The sequence below is a fragment of the Lithobates pipiens genome, unplaced genomic scaffold (assembly GCF_037356315.1).
Source record: "Lithobates pipiens isolate NorthernLeopardFrog02 unplaced genomic scaffold, aLitPip1_a1.2 Scaffold_16, whole genome shotgun sequence".
NCBI lineage: Eukaryota > Metazoa > Chordata > Amphibia > Anura > Ranidae > Lithobates > Lithobates pipiens.
Window position 1 is genome coordinate 292,404,346 of NW_027507748.1, and position 25,394 is coordinate 292,429,739.

Below are 25,394 nucleotides of genomic sequence, written 5' to 3' on the forward strand. Positions count from 1 at the left end.
GGGATGTTTTTCTTCAGCAGGGACAGGGAAGCTGGTGAGAATTAATGAGAAGATGGACTGAGCCACATACAGGTCAATCTTAGAAGAAAACCTGTTACGCTGCGTACACACGACCGGATTTTTTGACAGCAAAGGTCCGACGGAACAAGTCCGTCAGACAATTCGATCGTGTGTGGGCTCCATCGGACCTTTGCTTGCCAAAAATCCAGCGGACTTTAGAAATAGAACATGTTTTATATTTTTCCACCGGAACTCCGCCGGACCGAGAAATCCGTTCATGTGTATGCTAGTCCAACGGACAAAAACCAACTCTAGGGTAGCTTCTGGCTACTGTCTATGAACTTCCTTATTCTAGTCCGGTCGTACGTCATCACGTTCAAATCCGTCAGACTTTGGTGTGATTGTGTGTGGCCAAGTCCGTTCATTCAGAAAGTCCATCGGAACTCTGCCGAAACTCAGTCGGAAAGACCGTCGGACCTAGTCCCTCGAAGTGTCCGGTCGTGTGTACGCGGCATTAGAGTCTGCAAAAGACTTGAGACTGGGGCGGTGGTTCACCTTCCAGTAGGACAACGACCCAAAACATACAGCCAGAGCTACAATGGAATGTTTTATATCAAAGCATATTCATGTTTTAGAATGGCCCAGTCAAAGTCCAGACCTAAATCCAATTGAGAATCTGTGGCAAGACTTGAAAATTGCTGTTCAGAGATGCTCTCCATCCAATCTGACAGAGCTTGAGCTATTTTACAAAGAAGAAAGAAAATGTCCCTCTCTAGATATGCAAAGCTGGTAGAGACATCCCCAAAAAGACTTATACCTGTAATTGCAGTGAAAGATGATTCTACAAAGTATTGACTCAGGGGGGCTGAATACAAATACACACCACACTTTTTACATATTTATTTGTAAAAAAAATTGAAAACCATTCATCGTTTACCTTCCACTTAATAATTATGTGTCACTTCGTGTCATATAAAATGCCAATAATATACATTTACGTTTTTGGTTGTAACATGACAAAATGTGGAAAATGTCAAGGGGTGTGAATACTTTTTAAAGGCACTGTAAGTGCTGCATCAGTTGTGGGTGCTCTATAAATACCTGAAATAAATTAATAGAGGACACTGTAAACTGTAAGCGGTGTTGTGTACATATGGCTGTATGTAACCATTCCCTGAATTTGCAATTTATTGCGCAGAAATGTAACACCGTATGCACTTTTGTGGATGGCGAGCAAAAAGGAATTCTAAACTTAGAACTCCCTGCTGCCTATCCCTTTAAGAAAAAAAAGAAGAGGGAAAAACAGAAGTGAGCGTTAATTGGTTCAGTGCCATATTGCGTCACAGGGTTGGGATGTAATGTGTTTTTTGGAAGGGGGAGAGGGAGAGGACTGAAGAAGTCAGTAAGTGAAATGCTTTAGCTGTACAGATGACCCTAGGAATGCAGTTGTGTTTGCTGCATGCTCACACAGGCCGCTGAGACAGAAGAGTGCAGTCACATGGAGGCAGCTGATCCTGGCAGAAGTAAGAGCATTGCTTTGTAAGAATGTCGCCTGTCTGGAGAGGGGGGAGGCAGGGGAGATGTGCATGGGAGAGAGGTCATTCCAGAGGACAGCTTTCCACAATCTCCCAGCCCACCTAAAGCTGCCAGCTCCTGGGACGGTGAGTTTCATGCTGCGATCAGCCTCAAATCATCTGGCTGCTCTTGTGTTTTATTTTTTTATTTAAATTTTTTAGACATCTGCTTGTTCTTGCATCTAACACGTGTTCCCGCGTGCAACAATGCAGCGCAGACGTGCCATGTCTGCATTGCTTTGCTGGCGATTGGGAGCAGACGAAACAGTCCAGAGGTATTTCCGCGCTTGACATTTTTTATTTTTTTGGCAGTACGTGCTGTTGCCCATGCCTCGGTTTAATTTGATTTACAGGTGAGCAAAACAAAATACACGAAGTCGGTGGTTGCTGAGGCTGCGACGATCAATAAGCTCTCGATCCGTAGGCCTCGAGGGCTGAGAAAGGAAATATCGGCCCTAAAAATGCAATTATTAGGGGTATAGGAATAGTTTATCGACAAAACCCACGACATCATCTTGCCGGGGTTCATTCTCGGGACGTATATGGCTGCAAAATTCTGAGCAATGTGCGACAGTTGTCACGTGGCGTAAAAAAATGTGGCGACTTTTGTCAGAAAGTGCCTGCTTAATGAGCTACGTTTTTAGTACCGTAAGTAGTTTATTTTTAATCACGTTTACTCTGGTAACAGAATGCGTAGGATAAATCAAAACGTTCTAATAAAACGGTATTCATGCATTATTTATATTAGTACGCAGACTTGAGTATTGCGTGTGTGTACATCTATACCCCCTGCCTTCCAACACGTTTATATTTCATTTTAGATCAGCGAAAATAATGTATACGTGTTGTTATTGTACATCTATTGCAGATAGCAACACAGACATGTATTTGATTCTTATACGGTACAGTGAAATGCGTGCAGAGCTAACACATGCTTTCCTTGATCCTATGCACTTCCAGGCCTGGTCTGCAGCAGTGTCATCTGATGGATGCACGCGTGGCAGAGAGAGAGACAACCTAACCTAGCTGAAGCCCGCCCTCACTTGTTTTATTGGCTAACAGTCTGGAGTTTAAAGGATAGGGGGCCTGCTATTGGTTGGAGGAACGATCTGTCAGTGCAACACCTTTCTCCTTTGCAGAAAGGATGGCTGAGGCATAGCAGGGAGCGTTTTAACCCATTGTTGTACAGTAGAACATCTATAACATCTATATACCAAAACATCTATATAATATAACTAGGTTTGATTCAATAAAGATGAATCCATTTAAGATGGAAAACAGCAATATATATTGCTATAAAATATATATTATTTACACTGAATCCTCATCTTCATAGTAACATAGTTACATAGTTAGTCAGTTTAAAAAAAGACACAAGTCCATCTAGTTCAACCACAAAAAAAAAAAAAAAAAAAAATAATAATATCGTACAATCCCATATACCCAATTATATACCCACAGTTGATCCAGAGGAAGGCAAAAAACCCCCAGTAACTTCAATACTTTGAGCCACTGAGCTGGAAGAAGTATGCCTATGGGGAAAGGTACATTAAAGTCAGGAGGTGCTATTTGCATATTCGTTCTTGGTTAGGCCTTTTCTACGTGGGCGGCAGACTTTACCGCCCTCTGAAAAAGGATCATCGTCCTCTGTAATGGATTTCTTTTCAGACCATGGTTGACAGTTTACAGGAGCTCAGAAATTGATTCTCCATCTCCTAAATGCATTTTTTTTTTGATCTCCAGGAGGATTTTTTGTATCCTAAAGAGGATTTTATATTGTAACCACCATAGTTGCATTTTTGCCACGTGGTTTTAGCATGGTCTCATTGACTTCAATAAATGAGTTTGACATGTGATGTCACCTGTCAAGCCCACCATGGCTCCTTAAAATTGTTGCATGCACTGTGAACTCACACCTCTGGCTGCCATGTAAATTTGAAGGTAGGTAGTAAAAATGCAGATCAGCTGCTAGTATAAACTAAGCCGTACTAACTCAAAGTATTGAAGTAAGCTTTTGGAGAATGTAAAATCAGCAATGACAGCCTCCATGCTTCTCCCATCATTTCTTCTAAAAACACTATTGAAAAGTACGTGTATACTGTTAAACCACACACTCCTGCCACATTGCATACCCAGGATGGTGACACAGTTATGCTGCGTACACACGGCCGGACTTTTCGACAGCAAAGGTCCGACAGAACAAATCCATTGGACAATTCGACCGTGTGTGCGCTTCATCGGACCTTTGCTGTCGAAAAATCAGATGGACTTTAGATATAGAACATGTTTCAAATCTTTCCGACGGACTCGAGTCCGGTCGAAAAATCAGTTTGTCTGTATGCAGGTCCGACGGACGAAAAGCGACGCTAGGGCAGCTATTGGCTACTGGCTATGAACTTTCTTATTCTAGTCCAGCCGTACGCCATCACGGTCGAATCTGTCGGACTTTGGTGTGATTGTGTGTAGACAAGTCTGATTTGATGGAAGTTCGTTGAAAGTCCGTCAAAAAGTCTGGTCGTGCGTACACAGCAATACTCACTATTGCATCTTTAAAGCTGGACACCAGGCAGGCTACAACACACAAATTAAATGCAGTATTAGTATTCCAAGAGCCATGCTTTTAATTACAAACATCTACCTATCAGATTTCTGCAGGTCTGGTGTTTCTGGTGAATGTTGTGATAGATAAATATTTAAAGTGGATCTTCACTTTATCTGAGCACCACAAACCAAAAACACAATTTTATTCATTTTTAATATTAAAGCAAACTTCCCCATGCATAGGGTTGCCACTTTTTCTTCAAGCCAAACCCGAACACTTTAGTGGCACACAGTACATTTTTTGTTTCAGTATACACTATAGGATTGTAACAGACCTGAGAATAGTAATGCAGCGCACATAGTGTCCTCTTCCCCTCCTGTCAAGCCCTGTTCCGAGCTGCATTCCTGTCTGAACAATGAGTCCGGGTTTTCCGGACAGGTGGCAACCCTACCCATACATCCTTGTCTCTATGCTTTATTTTGTTGAGAAATCACTTTAAAAAACAACCCCTAGCATTTCTGGCTATGGCCATCTTAATTAAAGGCAGATGATTCATGTAGCATTTACTTCCTGGAATCCATCGGCCCTTAGCTCAGGCATGCAAGCGGGGGGTGTGCTTAGCTAAGAAAACCTCTCCTTCTCTCTTCTCCCTCTGAAGACGAAAGTTGAAACAAGTAAATATGATATACTTTCCTATTTACTAATGCTAGCAGCATATGTAAAAAATAATGAATGTTGATTGGGAGAGTGAAGTTCCACTTTAATTTTCCTGTTAACTTTCGTTTACCTGGTCTGCTGGGTTTAGCACATACATACTTACCTACCCAGTGAATCCAGCATTGTCCTGCAATAATCCAATATCAGCCATCGGGTGCTGCACCACCATCTTCTTTGCTGATGTCATCAGGAGATCAGCTGTCTTCTCTGGGTCCTAGCAGCGAGCCCCCGATGACACTGCACTGCATACTCTATGCACAGTAAATAGCCCCAAAGACTACTGGGATGGAATAGGTATCTTATGAGGCTTCTTGTTGGGGTGAGGAGATCCATTCTTGCCTAGGTGAAAAAAGGTGAAAGCACGGGGTACGCTCTGCTATAAAATGTATACCCCACATGTCACGCATTTGTCAGTGTGAGTCTTAATGTTTCCTGTACATAAAAACACATTTAAAAATGCAGTACAGCACATTTGAAAATGTACATTGTGGTGTGAACGAGCCATATATCGGCCTCCAGTATTCCCCTGTGCAGTAGAACTCAGAGGGGGGGAGCAGCACTAGGAGCCAATCCGGTATGCTGTATGCACATTTTGCTGACATCACATGCTGAAAGGAGGAGTGTGATGTTTAGTTCAGTGTTCTGCTCCTTTATTCATAGTAGCATGAGATCAGTGTTTAAATGGAATATGGGTTCAATGAGATGCTAGGAATGTAATTTAGGTTTTTGTCTGTATTGCAAGTGGGAACAGGGCCCATGGGCCCAATCACACATTTCCGTATGCTGGCTTACATTTTTTTTGTGTTTAATACCAAGTTAAGTGAACAGCCTCGGATGATATTCAGAGGAAACAAATCTCCCTACATAAGTTTTACATGTATACAGGGCTTTTTTTCTCAGAGAATAGGTGCAGGTACTCCCCTCTTCCAAGTCATCCATTGTCTCTGCCCCCTACCCACCTCTGAGCACTGTCCCTTGGTTCCACCACCCAGTACTGCCCTTTTTTTTAGAGAAAACAGATCCACATATCATTTTTTTTGGTGCTAAGAGCTGTATTGAATTTGTTAAGGATAATAAACCCCCCTCCCAGCAACAATAAACCCCCCGCAACAAATTACAACAACAGATCTACCTCAGGAGTAATAGGCCCCCACCAGCAACAACAGACTTCCCAACAGCCAGCATTAATAGACACTCCAGCAGCCAGCAACAATAGACCCATCAATCAACAGTAGATCTCTCCCAGCAACATAAGACCCCCCAGCAAAAATAGACCCCTCCCTCAACAGTAGATCTGTCCAAGCAACATAAAACCTCCCAGCAACAATAGACCCCTTCCTCAACAATAGATCCCCCAGCAGCCACCATCAATGGGCTTTCCAGTACACCCCTGCACCCCTTGCCATTAAATACATTGAGTGCTGGAGGTGCTGGAACTGCGTTCCCCCACGTTCCTGCTGAAAAAAAGCTCTGCATGTATATCTGCTGTCTTCAGCTTGCTATATTCTTTAGCCTTTAGCCTTGGCTTACACTGGGAGATAACTGATTGGAGGAAAGGCACACCCCCCAACTCCACATAGGCAGAAGAACGAAGATACTTTCAGAGCTGTGCTATGACAAGACAAGCTCTCTGCTAATATATTCATAGCAACCCTCCCCAACACAAATCTCAGGCTGGTTTTATCTCCCATCTCTGAAGGCCCGTACAGACGATCAGAAAATCGGAAGTAAAATTTCATCCGATGAACGATCTGCCGATTTTCTGATCATTAGTACGGTGCTTTCGACAGCCAATTACAAATTTTCCGATGACAAAAACTGTATGTGCAGGTTCTAAAATTTTTGTTCGATGTGAACACAATGTTCGATTTTCATTTAATTATTAGTTTTCGAAAACAAAAAAAATGTAAGAAAAAGACTTAAGTATGCTCCGAAATGAAAGAACACATAAAAAACAATTCAACACATTACATTACTGATGTTGAATTCAGTCGTACGAGAATTTTTGTATGGTGAGTAACCTCTTCACTTTCGATTTGAGAAACACACGGGACTTAAGCTGGATGAACACTATACAATTTTCTTTAGATTTTTTCCTTTATATTTATCAAAACCATATAATATGAGGTCAAACCTAAACACTTTCAATTCGTATGTAATCGGGCAGGCATTGCACTACATAGTTGATGGTAAATCTAAAGGAAATCTAACAACAAAAGTTGTAAAGTGTGTGTCCAGCTTTAGGGCTTTGGAGAGAGATAAAAAAAAAAACACTGCAGATAGATGTGCCCAGCTTAAATTTCATGAATCGGGTTTACATCCACTTTAAAGTGGCAGCTGCTGACTTTTAAAATATGGACACTTACCTGTCCCAGGGTCCAGAGTTGTCGGCACTCGAAGCCAATCGGGTGAAAATACCTTTTTTTTTTTTGTTCAGGAAGCACACTTCCTGATTACCCACCTAGGGAAAGATGATGTAAAGATGATGTAGTACAGTAATTGTCTCTTGGGATGTCCATGTTACACATCCCAGGAGGCAGTGTTGGATAAACCCTCACACTACTTGAATCTGGAACCTATCGTAAAGATCTGCAGCATGTCTCCTCATGTGAAAGATCTTGTGGTGCATTATGAGGAGGCCGGATGTGAGAATGAGGAAGCGACAGCCATTTCCCAATTCATAGGAGGCTCAGGATTGCACAGTGGAAGCAGAATGGAAAACTTCTGCTTCATGGAAGACAACACTGGATTCAATAAACTAACAAGTATTTTATTTTTTTCATACGGGGACACTTATTAAAGGACTCTTATTTAGCTTAGCATAGGAATGGTGAAGTTCCTTCTAAATATATTTTTCTTTTCAACTGTAATCCCACATTATCATCTTATATATGGCAGATTTCTTGTAAATTATCAATAATCAGATTAGAAAGCTGAGATCTATGTGCAACCACTAATAAATAAAATCATTATTCTTTATTTCTTTAGTTTTGGATAGAGTATTGATTGGTTAAAATCCCTATCAGTTTATTTTTTTCTTGTCTGTGTCCCATTGGAGCAATTAGTATTCACTTCCTGTCTCAGTGGGGCAACAGGAAGTAAGTGGACATCCTTCCACAGTGCAGGGGATTTCCCTATCAGACAGTTGTTACACAAGCAGGTGCCCCCTAGGAAGGTTTACCCTCATCTCTTGCTTTGGTGAAGACAACTGTAACATTTTGCACTCCCATCAGCTTCTGTCTCAAGCACAGTGGTTACCAGGACAAATAGAGGCTGAATCTCCCAATTGGAGGCACAAACAGCAAAAAAAAAACTGACAGGAGTTCCCTACTCTATCCAAATCTAAATAGAAACCTTTTGGCTACAGGTTTCATTTTAAATTATTTGGGGTAAAGTAATTGTCTTAAAGCGGGAACTTTACAGCTCGATGAAAAATAATGTTCTCATGCAAGGAATATGCATTCCACATTAGTAATTATTCTACCAAAAGTAGTGTTTGCTCTAAATTGCTTCCAGCATTGCTCCTGCTTCTTCTTGCTGGAGGCTGCCATTTTGCCATTTTATCAAACAAAAAAGCTTTATTGAGCATGGCTCGGAACAAAGCACATGTAAACTACAAATTCCACCGATTCTAGTATCATCATGTTACATCTAACCATTTGGAGACAAAAAGTGGTATTAGCCCACTCTCAGTGGTTACATATAAATATTAATGTTCCTCATACATTGCAATAGTAAAGCAAATACAATGGTAAACATTGAATCAATCCTCAGAAAAATCGGTCATACATCAGATCTAGTGGAGCTAGTCCGGGAACATCTAACCATTGGGACCACAGTTTGTCAAATTTACCTCTCTTACCCCTGTGCTGATATATGATCTTTCCAAGGAAATAGTATCACCCATTTGGGTGATCCACTCCTGTAGTGTGGGGGTTCCATGGATTTCCAGTGTCTCAGTATTAATTTTCGAGCCTGGAAGAGGTCCCTCGCTACAGCCTGTCTGGGAGTATCCTCCAAGGGTAGTGCTTCTAATATACCTAATAAACACATCTTAGGTTCAGTAGGTATCTTGGCTTGGAAGACCCTATTAATAGTATCTAGAAACTGTGTCCAGTACCTGTGGAGCTTTGGGCATCTCCAGAGGAGATGTATCAGATCTCCATGTTCTCTATTGCATCTAGCGCATGCGGGATCTGATCTTACCCCCATAGTGGCCAATCTGGCAGGTATAATGCACTCTTAGCGGAATGTACATCTGAGACAAATGCTGACCTACATTCAGGGAGCACTGGGAAATAGTGATGGCCGAACGGTTCGCCCGGCGGTCGTTTCGCGGCGAATTTCCGACTTTCGCCGTCCGCGGGTTCGAACGCCTTTTTCCGTCGTTCGCCCCGGCGGACTTACGTGTTTAATGTATACAAGAACTTTAACCTTTCGTGACACGTTTATCATGTGTTACAGGACAACCAATTGAGACATGACAGCTCATGGACACTTGGACATTCCCCCTAACCTATAAATACACCCGATCCGGTGGCCATTTTACATTCTTTCTTCTGTCACTGTAGGGAAAGGATCCTGTGTGGAGTAGGGACAGAGAAAACGCTAGCTATTTGGTACACAAAAGTTCTTTTCAGGACTGGTATAGGTGTTAGGTCAGCAGCCTGAGTTTCTTTTGTCAGTTTAGATAAAGGGACAGAGCGCTGTATGCTGCTATTTTAGGGACAGCTCAGCCAGATTAGTCTTTCTTCATCATCATCATCATCATCATCATTAGCTGTTACTATCAGGTCCACAAAAGAGCTGTTCCAGCTAATCGTTCCAGCCTACTCTTTTTTGCCAATTTGTATAGGGACAGGCAGGAAGCAGTGTGTCAGGCAGTGAGGATAATTTTAAAGACTTGCTGTTACTATTAGTTCCACAAAGGTTCTTTTCAGGACTGGTATCAGTGGTACGGTAATAGGCTTGTACACGTATAATATTCTTTCTTCCAAATATAGAAAGAATATTATACTTGACTGCTGCCCTTCTGCTGCAGTCTGCTAATCATTCACAACTCACTTGTTCCACAAAGCTCTTTATCAGGACTGGTAACTTGGTCTGTCTAGGGTGCTACGGTACATAGGCTTGGGTGCGGTACAGTCTGCTGTTCTGTAAGGACCGCTATCGGTCCACAATACATAGGGTTGCCGTGCACTACTGCTGACCGCTGCCCTATACTGCAGCAGTCCTTCATTGGTATAGGGACTGACGTACAGTCTGCTAATCACTAACACACAACCTGCTTGGTCCACAAAAGTTCTTATAAGGACTGGTAACTTGGTATAGGGTGCTACGGTACATAGGCCTGAGTGCGTTACAGTCTGCTGTTCTGTAAGGACCGCTATCGGTCCACAATACATAGGGTTGCCGTGCACTACTGCTGACCGCTGCCCTATACTGCAGCAGTCCTTCATTGGTATAGGGACTGACGTACAGTCTGCTAATCACTAACACACAACCTGCTTGTTCCACAAAAGTTCTTATAAGGACTGGTAACTTGGTATAGGGTGCTACGGTACATAGGCCTGAGTGCGTTACAGTCTGCTGTTCTGTAAGGACCGCTATCGGTCCACAATACATAGGGTTGCCGTGCACTACTGCTGACCGCTGCCCTATACTGCAGCAGTCCTTCATTGGTATAGGGACTGACGTACAGTCTGCTAATCACTAACACACAACCTGCTTGGTCCACAAAAGTTCTTATAAGGACTGGTAACTTGGTATAGGGTGCTACGGTACATAGGCCTGAGTGCGTTACAGTCTGCTGTTCTGTAAGGACCGCTATCGGTCCACAATACATAGGGTTGCCGTGCACTACTGCTGACCGCTGCCCTATACTGCAGCAGTCCTTCAGCGGTATAGGGACTGACGCACAGTCTGCTAAACACTAACACACAACCTGCTTGGTCCACAAAAGTTTTTATAAGGACTGGTAACTTGGTATAGGGTGCTACGGTACATAGGCCTGAGTGCGTTACAGTCTGCTGTTCTGTAAGGACCGCTATCGGTCCACAATACATAGGGTTGCCGTGCACTACTGCTGACCGCTGCCCTATACTGCAGCAGTCCTTCATTGGTATAGGGACTGACGTACAGTCTGCTAATCACTAACACACAACCTGCTTGTTCCACAAAAGTTCTTATAAGGACTGGTAACTTGGTATAGGGTGCTACGGTACATAGGCCTGAGTGCGTTACAGTCTGCTGTTCTGTAAGGACCGCTATCGGTCCACAATACATAGGGTTGCCGTGCACTACTGCTGACCGCTGCCCTATACTGCAGCAGTCCTTCATTGGTATAGGGACTGACGTACAGTCTGCTAATCACTAACACACAACCTGCTTGTTCCACAAAAGTTCTTATAAGGACTGGTAACTTGGTATAGGGTGCTACGGTACATAGGCTTGAGTGCGGTACAGTCTGCTGTTCTGTAAGGACCGCTATCGGTCCACAATAGATAGGGTTGACGTGCACCACTGCTGACCGCTGCCCTATACTGCAGCAGTCCTTCAGCGGTATAGGGACTGACGTACAGTCTGCTAAACACTAATACACAACCTGCTTGGTCCACAAAAGTTCTTATAAGGACTGGTAACTTGGTATAGGGTGCTACGGTACATAGGCTTGAGTGCGGTACAGTCTGCTGTTCTGTAAGGACCGCTATCGGTCCACAATAGATAGGGTTGACGTGCACCACTGCTGACCGCTGCCCTATACTGCAGCAGTCCTTCAGCGGTATAGGGACTGACGCACAGTCTGCTAAACACTAACACACAACCTGCTTGGTCCACAAAAGTTTTTATAAGGACTGGTAACTTGGTATAGGGTGCTACGGTACATAGGCCTGAGTGCGTTACAGTCTGCTGTTCTGTAAGGACCGCTATCGGTCCACAATACATAGGGTTGCCGTGCACTACTGCTGACCGCTGCCCTATACTGCAGCAGTCCTTCATTGGTATAGGGACTGACGTACAGTCTGCTAATCACTAACACACAACCTGCTTGGTCCACAAAAGTTCTTATAAGGACTGGTAACTTGGTATAGGGTGCTACGGTACATAGGCCTGAGTGCGTTACAGTCTGCTGTTCTGTAAGGACCGCTATCGGTCCACAATACATAGGGTTGCCGTGCACTACTGCTGACCGCTGCCCTATACTGCAGCAGTCCTTCAGCGGTATAGGGACTGACGCACAGTCTGCTAAACACTAACACACAACCTGCTTGGTCCACAAAAGTTCTTATAAGGACTGGTAACTTGGTATAGGGTGCTACGGTACATAGGCTTGAGTGCGGTACAGTCTGCTGTTCTGTAAGGACCGCTATCGGTCCACAATAGATAGGGTTGACGTGCACCACTGCTGACCGCTGCCCTATACTGCAGCAGTCCTTCAGCGGTATAGGGACTGACGTACAGTCTGCTAAACACTAATACACAACCTGCTTGGTCCACAAAAGTTCTTATAAGGACTGGTAACTTGGTATAGGGTGCTACGGTACATAGGCTTGAGTGCGGTACAGTCTGCTGTTCTGTAAGGACCGCTATAGGTCCACAATAGATAGGGTTGACGTGCACCACTGCTGACCGCTCACCTATACTGCAGCAGTCCTTCAGCGGTATAGGGACTAAGAGTTTTGTCACAGGGTCATTTAAAAAATGACATGCAGAGGAAGAGGCAGGCCCTTCCGCAGGGGTGGTAGGGGTAGGGCAGGAGCAACAGGCTTGAGCCAAAGTGGGAAGTTGCAGAAGGTGCGTTCAATTACTTTAAAGGATGCACCAGACTAGGTTGAGTGGCTCGCTCAGCCTTACTCTTCTGCACCCTCCTCATCCTCTCGATCTGCACCCTCTTCTTCACTCTCTGCTATGTGCACCCCCAAAGACACTACCACCAACAACACGACCACCACCACCACCACCACATACCTTCCGCTTGAGTCACTGGAATTATTTTCCGATCCATATCAAGAGGACATTTCTGATGCGCAGCCACTCTTGGTATTGGATCAGGAAGAGGAGGTAGCAACAAGCGCTACTCAGCAGTCTGACGCCAGTACCCAGATCAGCCCAAGGAGGAGGTTGGTCCCCGGTGTTGCTGCCTACTCTACTTATAGCGGTGGGGAAGGTGACGTTGATGATGACGTGTCTAGTGATGTCACGTGGGTGCCCACAAGAGAGGAAGAGGAGGGGAGTTCAGAGGGAGATATGGACCAGCAGATAGGGAGGAGAAGCAGCAATGACTTACATTGCACAGCAGGGACAAAGCAGACTGCAAATGTATCAGGAGCGAGTCATCGACCATGTACGGTCACATCTGGCGCTCCCAGGACACCGGCACATGGCTCCGCAGTGTGGGCTTTTTTTAACGTGTCCGCTGCTGACAATAGCGTTGCCATCTGCAATCTTTGCAGTCAACGCGTTAGTCGCGGTAAGCCCAATACTCACCTAGGGACGACCGCCTTAAGAAGGCACATGAGCAGCCATCACCGAGCCCAGTGGGAGCAACGGAACACACAAAGCCACACTGCAGGCTCTCACCGTCCAGCCTCGTCTTCTACTTCTCCTTCTCCTCTCTCCTCACAATTGTCCTCCACTCCACCTTCCATCACGCCAAGCTCACATTTTTCTGCAAAAAGGCAGGCTTCCGTGGGCCTAATGTTTGAGCGTAAAAAAATGATGACGCCGGATAACCCTCTTGCCCAACGGTTGGCGGCTGGCTTGTCAGAACTCATAGCCCGCCAACTACTGCCATATAAACTGGTGGACTCGGAGGCCTTTCGCAAATTTGTGGCCATTGGAACACCACAATGGAAGGTCCCAGGAAGGAAGTATTTCTCAGAGAAGGGCATCCCAGAGCTATATGGCCATGTTCAGCGGCAAGTGAATGTATCTCTGGCACACAGTGTCGGTGCCAAGATACATCTGACCACAGACACGTGGTCTAGCAAACACGGGCAGGGAAGGTATATCAGTTTTACTGCCCACTGGGTGAACCTTCTGACGGCCGTCAAGCATGTAACCCGTGGCACCCGTGTAGATTTGGTTTTACCGCCACGGATTGCATGCAGGCCTGACTCTTCTTCTCCTCCTCCTACTCCATCCTCCTCCCTCTCCTCCTCAGCTGCCTCCTCCTTTTCCGCTGCTAGCGTCTCTTCCACTGCACCGCCCAAGCTCCCCAGAACCTATTCCACATGCCAGGTGAGACGTTGCCATGCCGTGCTGCGTCTGTTGTGCCTGGAAGCAAAGAGCCACACTGGCCCGGCACTCCTTTCAGCTTTGCGTTCACAGGCAGATGAGTGGCTAACACCGCTCAATTTGACAGTTGGTAAAGTGGTGTGTGACAACGGTGCCAATCTGCTTAGCGCATTGAAACAGGGCAAAATCACGCACGTGCCGTGCATGGCACACGTCTTAAACTTGGTCGTGCAGCGATTCCTTGTCAAATACCCTGGGGTCCAGGACATCTTGCGGCAGGCAAGGAAAATCTCGGCCCATTTCAGAAGATCTTACACGGCCATGGCTCGCCTTGCTGACATTCAGCGGCGACACCATCTGCCGGTCAGACGTCTTATTTGCGATTGCCCGACGCGATGGAACTCAACCTTCTATATGCTTGATAGGCTGCTCCAGCAGAAACGTGCAGTTAACGTCTACCTGTATGAACTCTGCGAAAGAAACGGTTCTGGGGAGCTGGGTTTTTTTTCACCGCGCCAGTGGCTGCTCATGCGCGACACATGCAGACTTCTGCGGCCATTTGAGGAGATCACCAAACTGGTCAGTCGCAGCCATGGCGCCATCAGTGACATGGTACCTTATGCCTTCTTTCTGGAGCGTGCATTGCGTCGTGTCATTGATCAGGCTGTGGAGGAGCAGGAGCGGGAAGATGAGGAAGTCGCAATGCTGGATGAATTCCCAGGGGGGGCTACTCTATCTGAGACAAGTCAACAACAGGAGTCTGATGAGGAGTCAGAGGAGGATGGTGCCGGGGCGGATGAGCAGGAGCAAGAAGAGCATGCTTTAAACCTTTCTGGGATCCCTGTTGTGCGAGGATGGGGAGAGGAGAATGAAGAGGACGACATTATCCTGGATGATGAGCAGGAGCCAGGCCACCACACCGCTTCCACTTTAGTGCAAATGGGGGCCTTCATGCTCCAGTGTTTTAATAGGGACCCCCGTATAAAAAGCATGAGGGTCAAGGACCAGTACTGGGTGGCAACGTACTTAGACCCCCGGTACAAACACAAAATGGCGGAAATGTTACCGCCGTCGCAGAGGGCTGTCAGAATGCAGCACTTCCAGGCCTTGCTTCGAGAAATGCTGCATTCTGCTTTTGCGTGCGCTGGCAGAGGAGCAATTCCCACTCCCAGAGAAGGATTTGCGGGTACCAATCCAACAGCGCCTGCAAGAAGAGGCCGGTTTGAAGATGTGTTGGTGACTTCGGATATGAGGTCATTCTTTCAGCCGACCCATCGACAGGTGTCATCCGGATCCAGCATCAGGGAACGCCTAGACCGTCAGGTGTCCGACTACATTGGGTTAACGGCCGATGTGGACGCTCTGAGGAGTGATGAACCCCTAGACTACTGGGTGGGCAGGCTTGACCTCTGGCCAGAGCTTGCCCAATTTGCAATCGAACTGTTGGCTTGCCCCTCATCCAGTGTCCTGTCCGAAAGGACGTTCAGCGCAGCAGGGGGGATTGTGACCGATAAGCGTACTCGCCTAGCTCACCACAGTGTTAACTACCTCACATTTCTAAAAATGAATGAGGCATGGATCTCGGAGGAATTCAACACATGTGATCAGTAGACCATGTATATGTCTATAAACAATTTTTGGAATCAAGCACACAGACCTTCTTAATTCATTTGGCTCACTTCCCTGACCCAAAAAAGCACACCGTACTATATGCCCCTACCCTCCTCTTTGAAGAGGTTGAGCGGTGTCATATTTCTACTGGGGCTGCTTATTATGAGGGGTTCCCACCATCCCTGTGCTGTGCTGACTTCCTCCTGGGTGTTCTTATTATGAGGGGCTCCCACCATCCCTGTGCTGTGCTGACTTCCTCCTGGGGGTTCTTATTATGAGGGGATCACACCATCCCTGTGCTGTGCTGACTTCCTCCTGGGGCTGCTTACGGTGCTGCTGTCAGCGCTGTATGTCACGGAGCTGCTGTCAGCGCTGTATGTCACGGAGCTGCTGTCAGCGCTGTATGTCACGGAGCTGCTGTCAGCGCTGTATGTCACGGAGCTGCTGTCAGCGCTGTATGTCACGGAGCTGCTGTCAGCGCTGTATGTCACGGAGCTGCTGTCAGCGCTGTATGTCACGGAGCTGCTGTCAGCGCTGTATGTCACGGAGCTGCTGTCAGCGCTGTATGTCACGGAGCTGCTGTCAGCGCTGTATGTCACGGAGCTGCTGTCAGCGCTGTATGTCACGGTGCTGCTGTCAGCGCTGTATGTCACGGAGCTGCTGTCAGCGCTGTATGTCACGGAGCTGCTGTCAGTGCTGTATGTCACGGAGCTGCTGTCAGCGCTGTATGTCACGGAGCTGCTGTCAGCGCTGTATGTCACGGAGCTGCTGTCAGCGCTGTATGTCACGGTGCTGCTGTCAGCGCTGTATGTCACGGAGCTGCTGTCAGCGCTGTATGTCACGGAGCTGCTGTCAGCGCTGTATGTCACGGAGCTGCTGTCAGCGCTGTATGTCACGGAGCTGCTGTCAGCGCTGTATGTCACGGAGCTGCTGTCAGCGCTGTATGTCACGGTGCTGATGTCAGTGCTCTGTATTACGGTGCTGCTGTCAGTGCTCTGTATCTCCTGCACCCTCTTGTTTGCCTACCCTGGTCCCTGACCTTCCCTCTCCTCCATTGCCTTCATTAGCTCCATAGTCCTGAATTGTCAGAACAATTTCCCAAATAAAAAAAAAATGCTTGTAGTTATCGATCCCAAATTCACCTCATACATGTATTATGCTATTGTCCAGGTGGTGGGACTACGTGCTACCCCCTAATAATTACCCCGTGGCCGCAAATTCGACCTAAAGGTTTGCGAAATTCGCCTCCCATTGAAGTCAATGGAGCCCGCGGCGAACGGTCGTTTTCGCGAACGTTTGTGTCCGTTCGCGTTTCGCGTTCGCGAAACGTCCCGTCGGAAGTTCGTCCATCACTACTGGGAAACTGCCTGTAGGGCCTCCTCCCACTGTTCTTCCTCTAAAGCACACACATCCCGTCCCCACCGTGACACTACTTTAAGAGGTATGTAACCATGGAAAAGGGCAAGAAGCATGGCATAGCTACAGGAAATAAATCCTTTGTATGTTGTAACCTCAAATAAGTATTTAAATATAGGTGTGGGATCCAAGGACCATTGGTCCCTATCCCCCTGTGCCCTAATCACGTGCTGAAGCTGCATGTAATAAAAATTAATTGAAGCTGGAAGCCTGAAGGCCTCTATAAGCTCTGGAAAGGGCCTCAGTTTTCCCTCCCGAAAAATGTGGGACAAATGAGAGATGCCAAACTGTAGCCACTTTGCGCTATAGGGCAGTTTTGCTAATTCAGAAAAGTGGTTGTTATTTCATATGGGACCTTATTTAGTGAATCCCTGTACCCCTTGCATTGTTCTCACCTTGTTCCAGACTTTTTGAATGAGTGCATAAGTAGGCTAGAGCCTGTTAGACTTGCTGAAATTCAAGGCCTCCAGATCATCCACCATCCTCGAACCTTGTTATAAAGGTGAGTAGTGTGGAAGAAAAGTCAACCAAATTCATGTGTGAAGTCTAGCGGGGGTTCACTGCCCTTGCTATATGTTGTAACTGGGAGGCTACATAATATAGCCAGAGATTAAGCAGTACCAATCCTCCAGCTTCTTTTGGACGCTGTTACTGCTAAAGTTTTATTCTTGGTGGTTTAGATTGCCAAAGGAGTGCCCTAAAAGTTGAGTTTATATTATGGAATTTTTTCAAGGGATGACCATTGGGGTGTTATGCAGTACAAGTAACTGTGGCATCATGGTAATTTTTATAAGGTTTACCCATCCTGCAAGAGATATCTTGAGATTACTCCACACTTTAACCTTATCTCTACAGCGATGCAGCAAAGGGCAGCAAAGGGCATAAGTTAAGTCCGTGGGTGGGGAGTGTCACCTGTATACCCAAGTATTTGAATGAGCCTGACAGTTGGATGTCCTGTATGGTTCGCTCCGATGGATCGGGCGTCACATCCAGCAGCATAATGGAGGATTTAGTCCAATTTATAATGAGACCTGACTAATCCACAAACTCTCTTATCACCACCATTGTTGCCCTCAGGGAGGTTGATGTGTCACCAAGGAATAGCATTGTATCATCAGCATACATCATTTTTTCTTGCAGTTCCTCATATCAAAAATCCTGTATAAAGGAATTGGAGCAGCCAAGGGCTCTATGGCCAGGGCAAACAACAGAGGGGAGAGGGGGCACCCCTGTCTTGTACCTCTGTATATTTTGAAACTCTGAGAAACCTGCCCTCCCTCTCTGGTGTGTGCTATCGGCTTAGAATATAGCAACTGGACCCACAAGATAAACCTGTCACCAAAGCCAAATCTGCGCATAACTGCCCAAAGACAGTCCCACTCAATGCTATCATAAGCTTTATGAGTGTCGAGGGACAGTAATGCCCTATTTCCACCATTATCCGCTGGAGACTGGATATTGAGGAAAAGCTGTCGCAAATTAATGGCTGTTGATTTTTGAGGCATAAAACCGGATTGGTCCGAATTAATAATTGAGGAAATTACTTTGTTAAGGTGAAGAGCAAATACTTTTGCTAAAATCTTGATGTAATTTTGCAAAAGGGAAATAGGGCGATAGGAACCTGGGTCAAGGGAGTCTTTATGTGGCTTCAAAACTAGCACAATTGTGGCTCTAGACATAGATTGAGGGAGCTCCCCCTTTTTCCTAGCTGCATTGAACACTTTCAGCAGTCTGGGTAGTATGTATTCTGTATATTATTGATAAACCTCTATAGGTATTCCGTCATCAACAGTAAATCTTTAGGCTGTCAGCAGATCGGCCTCTAGTGGCTCTGATTTTAGGCCCAGTGCCAATAATGAAGGGCAACTGAGCATGTGCAGAGCACAGTGAGACAGTCTATTACTGCATACTGCAGTATAGGCACCTATTTTTTATATTTTACATAGCTATACCTGCAGCCTGAAGTGATCTAGCAGGACCCAATTTTCTGACAAAAATTCCACTTTAAGGCTAGGTGCACACTACTGCGACTGTTATTTCATATGAAGTAATGATCCGTCCTTCCTTCCATGTACAGTAATGCTCCCTCCTTCCTTCCTTTTACAGTAGTGATCCATCCTTCCTGTCTTCCATGTGCAGTAGTGATCCATCCTTCTGCAGTGATCCATCCTTCCTGTCTTCCATGTGCAGTAGTGATCTATCCTTCCTGTCTTCCATGTGCTGTAGTTATTCTTCCTTCCTGCCTTCCATGTCCCATAGTGTTCCTGTCTTCTAGGTGCAATAGTGATCCATCCTTCCTGCCTTTCATACTAGTGTGAATGAGCCCTAAGTGTTATGTTGCATATTTCTGACATTTGAGATGAGATTTCCCTCTGATGTTCATTTGTTCAAGCAATGCTGCACTGTATACAGCAACTAGGCTCAGCTTCTGCTTAATCATCCCTCTTTAAGCCACTCCCACTGTTAGGCCATAATTTGCTACTATGTGCTGCTCGTCCTGCAGTACTTATTATTGGCTCCATTCGGGGTTCCTCAGGTCCTTCATAATTCTATATAAGCTCTCTATTTATTTTCAATGTATACAAAATCAGATGTATTGTAAGTAATTTTCTAAAGATTGTGTTGAGGTTTATACGTATCCTTGAGTCTCCAGTGCATACCAAAGCAATCAAAGCATATTTTTTATAGGTACAATGACCTTCCCACCATCATGTTTGGTCACACCAATCATTTTTTATAGGTACAATGACCTACCACCATCATGTTTGGTCACACCCACTTTTTGCTGCGGCACGCATAGCTGGTCACTATCTCGCTGCAAAGTTCAAAAGTTGTGATGCATGACATTATAGTATGGCTAGTTAAAATGCAAATTCTGTAGTGCTTACTGGCATACAAATATGGAGGCTGCCATTGCTGATATGTGTTTTTAAGGTCCATGCTCCTGGTTTCTAACTCTGATCCTGGCCTTTTCTGCCTAGTGAATCATTGATGAGTACAGGATGGAAGTTCAGAATCCTCCAGTTTCAACTATAACCTTCTTATGCACACACACACACTTTATGTATATGTACATATCTATTTTCAAGTGTTTTTGCCATCACAGGGTCCTTATTCTTCTCGCTCTGTGGCCATGATGGGTGGTCCTTTATGTAGCAGAGATGGCTCTCACAAAGTGACAATGATGCCATTCTCTGTAGCATGATCCCAGGCTGGAGTGGTGATGTATCCCTGAAGGATGTGTGTATAACTCTGTGGGCTCACAGGAAATAAATTGAATGGTGATGGGGGTCATTTAATGAGGACCGGCGCTGGACCATGATGGAGGGCTAGGAGGATAGTGATGTGGTGTGGAGAGAATGAGTATTGCTTGGAGATTGGATTTAAGCAAGTATAGCTTGTCTTTTGTTTTTGAGATGAATAAAGAATATAAATGGTTACTTTCATGAACTAGAAACATGCATATAACAATTTTGACCTCCTTCCATAGCGAGTTTTTTTAACTTAAAGTGGTTGTATACCCGCTGAAGTTATTTTTTTTGTTTTTTTTACTCACCTGCAAAGGAAAAGGCATAATGAGCTAATATGTACCGCTCCGGCACTGTGAGTGGCCAGAGCCACGATATCGTCACTTGCTTCCCGGCAGGGTCCGGCATCTGCCGGACTTTCAGCCGAGAATCCCCTGTGCGCATGCGCATTGCAAGGGGAATATCTCCTAAACCATACAGGTTTAGGAGATATTTTTTTACCTACAGGTATGAATGAATGAATGAATGAAATACTTATATAGCGCACAATGCGAACTGAATCGCCTCTAGGCGCTGTGGCGAGCTTTGATCATCTGCTAAAAGAGGAAGGTCTTGAGTTTTTTCCTAAAAGCCAGGTGATTTTCTTCCAGGCGGATGTTGATTGGTAGAGCATTCCATTGCCGAGGCCCTTGGACAGCGAATCTCCGATCACCCTTGGATTTATACCGGGCTTTGGGCACGAGGAGGAGGTTTTTGTTGGCTGATCGAAGACTGCGGTTTGGTGTGTAACGATTTATTTTCTCCATTAGGTATTGCGGAGCTTCTCTATGCACGCATTTGTGGGTGAGGCAAAGGGTCTTTAACGTGATCCGATTTTTTACGGTTAGCCAATGTAAGCTCCTCAGTGAAGGAGAAATGGATTCCCAGGTTTTTTTTCCTGTTATCAGCCTTGCCGCCATGTTTTGGATCAGTTGTAATCGCGCAAGTTGATATTGTGATAATCCTATGTAAAGCGAGTTTGCGTAGTCCAGTCGTGAATTAATGATTGTTCCAACTACCACTGCTTTGTCATTCTTTGGGATAAAAGGGATGAGTCTGCGAAGCATGCGTAGCAGATGGTGAGATCGACTGACTACAGATCCTATTTGCGCATCCATTGACATTTGTGCGTCTAAAATAACCCCGAGACTCTTCGCTTTGGTCTTTGGGGAGATAGTCTGCCCAAAGACGGTTGGTGGAGACCAGGAGGTTTTGGTTGCGGGATTATGATTTGGGTGTAAGATAAGAAGCTCTGTCTTTGATTGGTTCAGCTGGAGGGAGTTGGTGGTCATCCAGTCCTCTATTGATTTGAGGCAGTTTTCAAGTTGTTGTTGGTGATCTTTTTTTCCATTGATCCGGAAATAAAGTTGCGTGTCGTCAGCGTAAGAGTGGAAGCAGAGATCTGAGCATCTGATGATTTGAAGGAGTGGGCGAATGTAAATGTTGAAGAGAACGGGTGACAACGGAGAGCCTTGAGGGACTCCGCAGGTGACTGCCCGAGTTTCGAAGCCTTATTACAAGCTTTTCTGTAGGTAAAAGTCCCAAAATTGACTATACAACCACTTTAATAGAAAATAACTGCATACTTAAAGGGGTTCTTCAGTCATCTATTGAAAAAAATTACAAAAACGGTTGCTGTTGACTTTTAATAAACAGACCTGCCCCAGGATCTAGCACTGTCCTTACCCGGCCGATTTCTTCACTGGGCTTCGTTCCCAGTGCCGGAACACTATCTGTGGGCAGTTGGCTGTGACTGTTTGCGGCTTCTCACTGTGTATGTGTGAGCCGTGCTACGCTATTTGAATGTCCTGCACCTTACTGGGACCTGTGATGTGTAGTAACCAGGTGAAGGCACATCTGGTGAAGGTGGCACAATCTTTAATATATTTGAGCACTGTGAAATCTATTGATATTTTTTGGAATGTTATTTAATAAGGATAAGGCTATATATATATATATATATATATATATATATATATTTTTTTTTTTTTTTTTCTTCTTCGCATGATACACGGAATATTGGGGAGATAATAAATGTGAAGGACTGAAAAAATGCATATATAAAAATCACTATTTGACCCATACTGAGAAATAGGGTCATGTTTATCAGATGAGAGCACAACCACATAAGATATAGCATGGCAAATAAGTAATATAAGGAAGAAGTACACAAATGGACTAGTATATAAAAGTATAGTATATAAAAAGAACGTTGGCGTTTTAGTGATCCACTATTATTATTATTTGTGTATTATTGGACATTTATCTATTTTTTGAGTATTATTTTTTGGAGTGTTATTTTAGAGTGTTCACAATTCTATACAAGACCATATGGTGGAATAGCGCTGCAACATTATAATGATCAGCTTTACACTTGACTATACAACTTTATGGTCTGGAACAGCAGCTGAGCTGACTAGTTCGCTGCTACTATCTGTTTAGCTGCTTAAAGAGGAAGTAAACCCTGATGGGTTTACTTCCTCTTTCATTCCCTGCAAAGTCAAAGCATAATGGACTACTATGCATCGCATAGTAGTCCATTATGTGTCACTTACCTGACACAGGAGCCAGCGAAGTCACCGCTGTCCCCTGTAGTCCGGCACATCCATCTTCTCGGTGGGGTCTCGCAGCTCCGCCGCTGTCATTCGGCGAAGCCGCGATGATGTCACTCCCGCGCATGCGCACGGGAGCGGACACGCGCGGCATCTTTGTCGTTGACGATGCCGCGCTCAGTGCGCCTGCGCGCCGCTGTCTATGGCGCATGCAGCGTATACAGCGGTGCCTGTCTTCAGGCAAATATCTCCTAAACCGTATAGGTTTAGGAGATATTTCTTGGACCTACAGGGAAGCCTTAATCTAGGCTTACCTGTAGGTCAAAGTGTGTTGTAAGGGTTTACAACCACTTTACGAGCCCTTTCACACGGATGGACCGATCGCGTTCGCCTGTCAATTTTTCAGGTGTCCCGATCGGACCGTCTTTTTTGTGGAGCAGTGGGTGTCAATGGACCCACCGACATCCGATCTGATCCTGTCCGCAAAAAACAGACAATCGGATGACATAGGGGAGAGCGGGCTATGTCTGTGTCCTCTCTGCATAAGTAGAGCAGACACGGACCAGCCACCCGCCTACTCAGCGGGGATCAGCGGTGAGATTCCCTGCTGAGCAGCCAGACTCCAACAGGGCCCACCCATGTATGAGACCCCTTAGGCTGCTTGAGGCATCATATTATATCTCTGCCTTATTTGTCAATAAAGCCAAGTGTCTATGCATGTGATCTAAGTGTTTTTTTTATTTTTCTCTCTTTTGCAGATCGCAGATCTGGAATACACATATGGGATATGTGATGCAGGACACCCGGTTTACTCATGTCTGGCTGAGGTAGTAGTTTGTGTAGTTAGGGGGCAGTGGTGTTTGCCCATGGAGATAACTAGACAAACTACTGCCTTGCCAGATGTGGGAATTGTCTTCAGGATCATCCGTATACTGGGACTGGATACCTCAAATGAATCAGCGTGACATGCAATCTGCTCTAATGTCAATGTGCATTGGATTGTTTTAAAAACGTTTCGGTGTTTCTTATCATTCAATGGCTTACAAATACTGTATATTGATATGATATAACAAATAGCTGTTAGAATGAATGGAACGCTCAGTGATCTTCCTTTTCTGCTGTTGTCAGGTACTTCATAGATACAGTACATTTTTATGGTAACTGAATTTGAACACAAACTGGCATAAACATACATATATCCTCAAGCAAAGAAAATGTTTCAATTATTTTGTGTGTAAAAGGTAGGCAGCTTATAGCTGTCCTGATGTTATGGTTCCATTTAGGATACTTACCTAGACTTTAAAGTCACCATACACAGTCAGAATAAAGGATAACTCCACATTTGTGATAAAAAAAAAAATTGCATAAAATGTTTTTATATATACAATTGCGACACAAGCCATAATCTAATTTATTGTTACTAAAAATGACCTTTCCTTTTTAACCATGACACTTTTGTTTACATGTAAAAACCTGTATTTTTTGCTAGAAAATTAGTTAGAAGCCGAGGCCCTAGAGAATAAAATGGTGGGGTTTTGCAATTTTGTATGTCATGCTGTATTTGTGCAATGGTTTGTCAAATGTAATTTGTTTGGAAAAATACACTTTTTTGAATTTGAATGCAACAAAACACATAAAATATCCCAATTTTTTGGTAAAATAAAAAACAAAATGACGTTACATCATCATACATCATACGACCATCAGGATGCTGCCAGGACCACCAGGGATTGGCACCACCCTGGACCACCAGGTATTCCACCCTAGACCACCAGGGAAATGCCAATCAGTGCCCAGGAAGCTGCCAATCAGTGCCCATCCCCAATGCCTGCCAGTGCCAGTGCCGTCAGGGATGCATATCAATGCCATATATCAGTGCTGCATATTAGTGCCCAGCAGTGCCACGTATCAGTGCCCAGCAGTGCGGCCTATCAGTGCCCAGCAGTTCCGCCTATCAGTGCCACCCATAATTACCCATCAGTTCAACCTTTCAGTTCCCATCTATGTCACCAGCAGTGCCCATCACTGCCCACCAGTGCCACCCATGAGTGCCCATTTGTGCCCCCTATTAATGCCCATCATTGCTGCATATCAGTGCCGCCTACCAGTGCCCATCATTCCCGCCTATCAGTGCCCATTGTCAGTGGCCATCAGTGTCACATCATTGGTGCCACCTCATCAGCGCCGCCTTATCAGTGCCTGTCAGTGGCGGAGAAAACGTACTTTTTAACAAAATTTTATAACAGAAACAAAAGAACAACTTTTTTTCCCCCCCACCATTTTAGATCGTTTTTATTTGTTTAGCGAAAAATAAAATATGCAGCGGTGATCTAATACCACCAAAAGAAAGCTCTATTTGTGGAAACAAAATTATAAAAATTCTGTTTGGGTACAGTGTAGCATGACCACGCAATTGTCATTTAAACAGAGACAGCGCTGAAAGCTGAAAATTGACTTG

At 45.0% G+C, this 25,394-nt stretch overlaps 1 long non-coding RNA gene across 1 annotated transcript; it reads left to right on the forward strand.

Moving 5' to 3' along the window:
- Window positions 1-1,349: 1,349 nt before the first annotated feature.
- On the forward strand, window positions 1,350-24,477 carry LOC143982647 (uncharacterized). The gene is made up of 2 exons (XR_013274493.1): window positions 1,350-1,661; window positions 23,695-24,477. It is a non-coding gene; the product is annotated as an uncharacterized LOC143982647 (long non-coding RNA).
- Window positions 24,478-25,394: the final 917 nt, after the last annotated feature.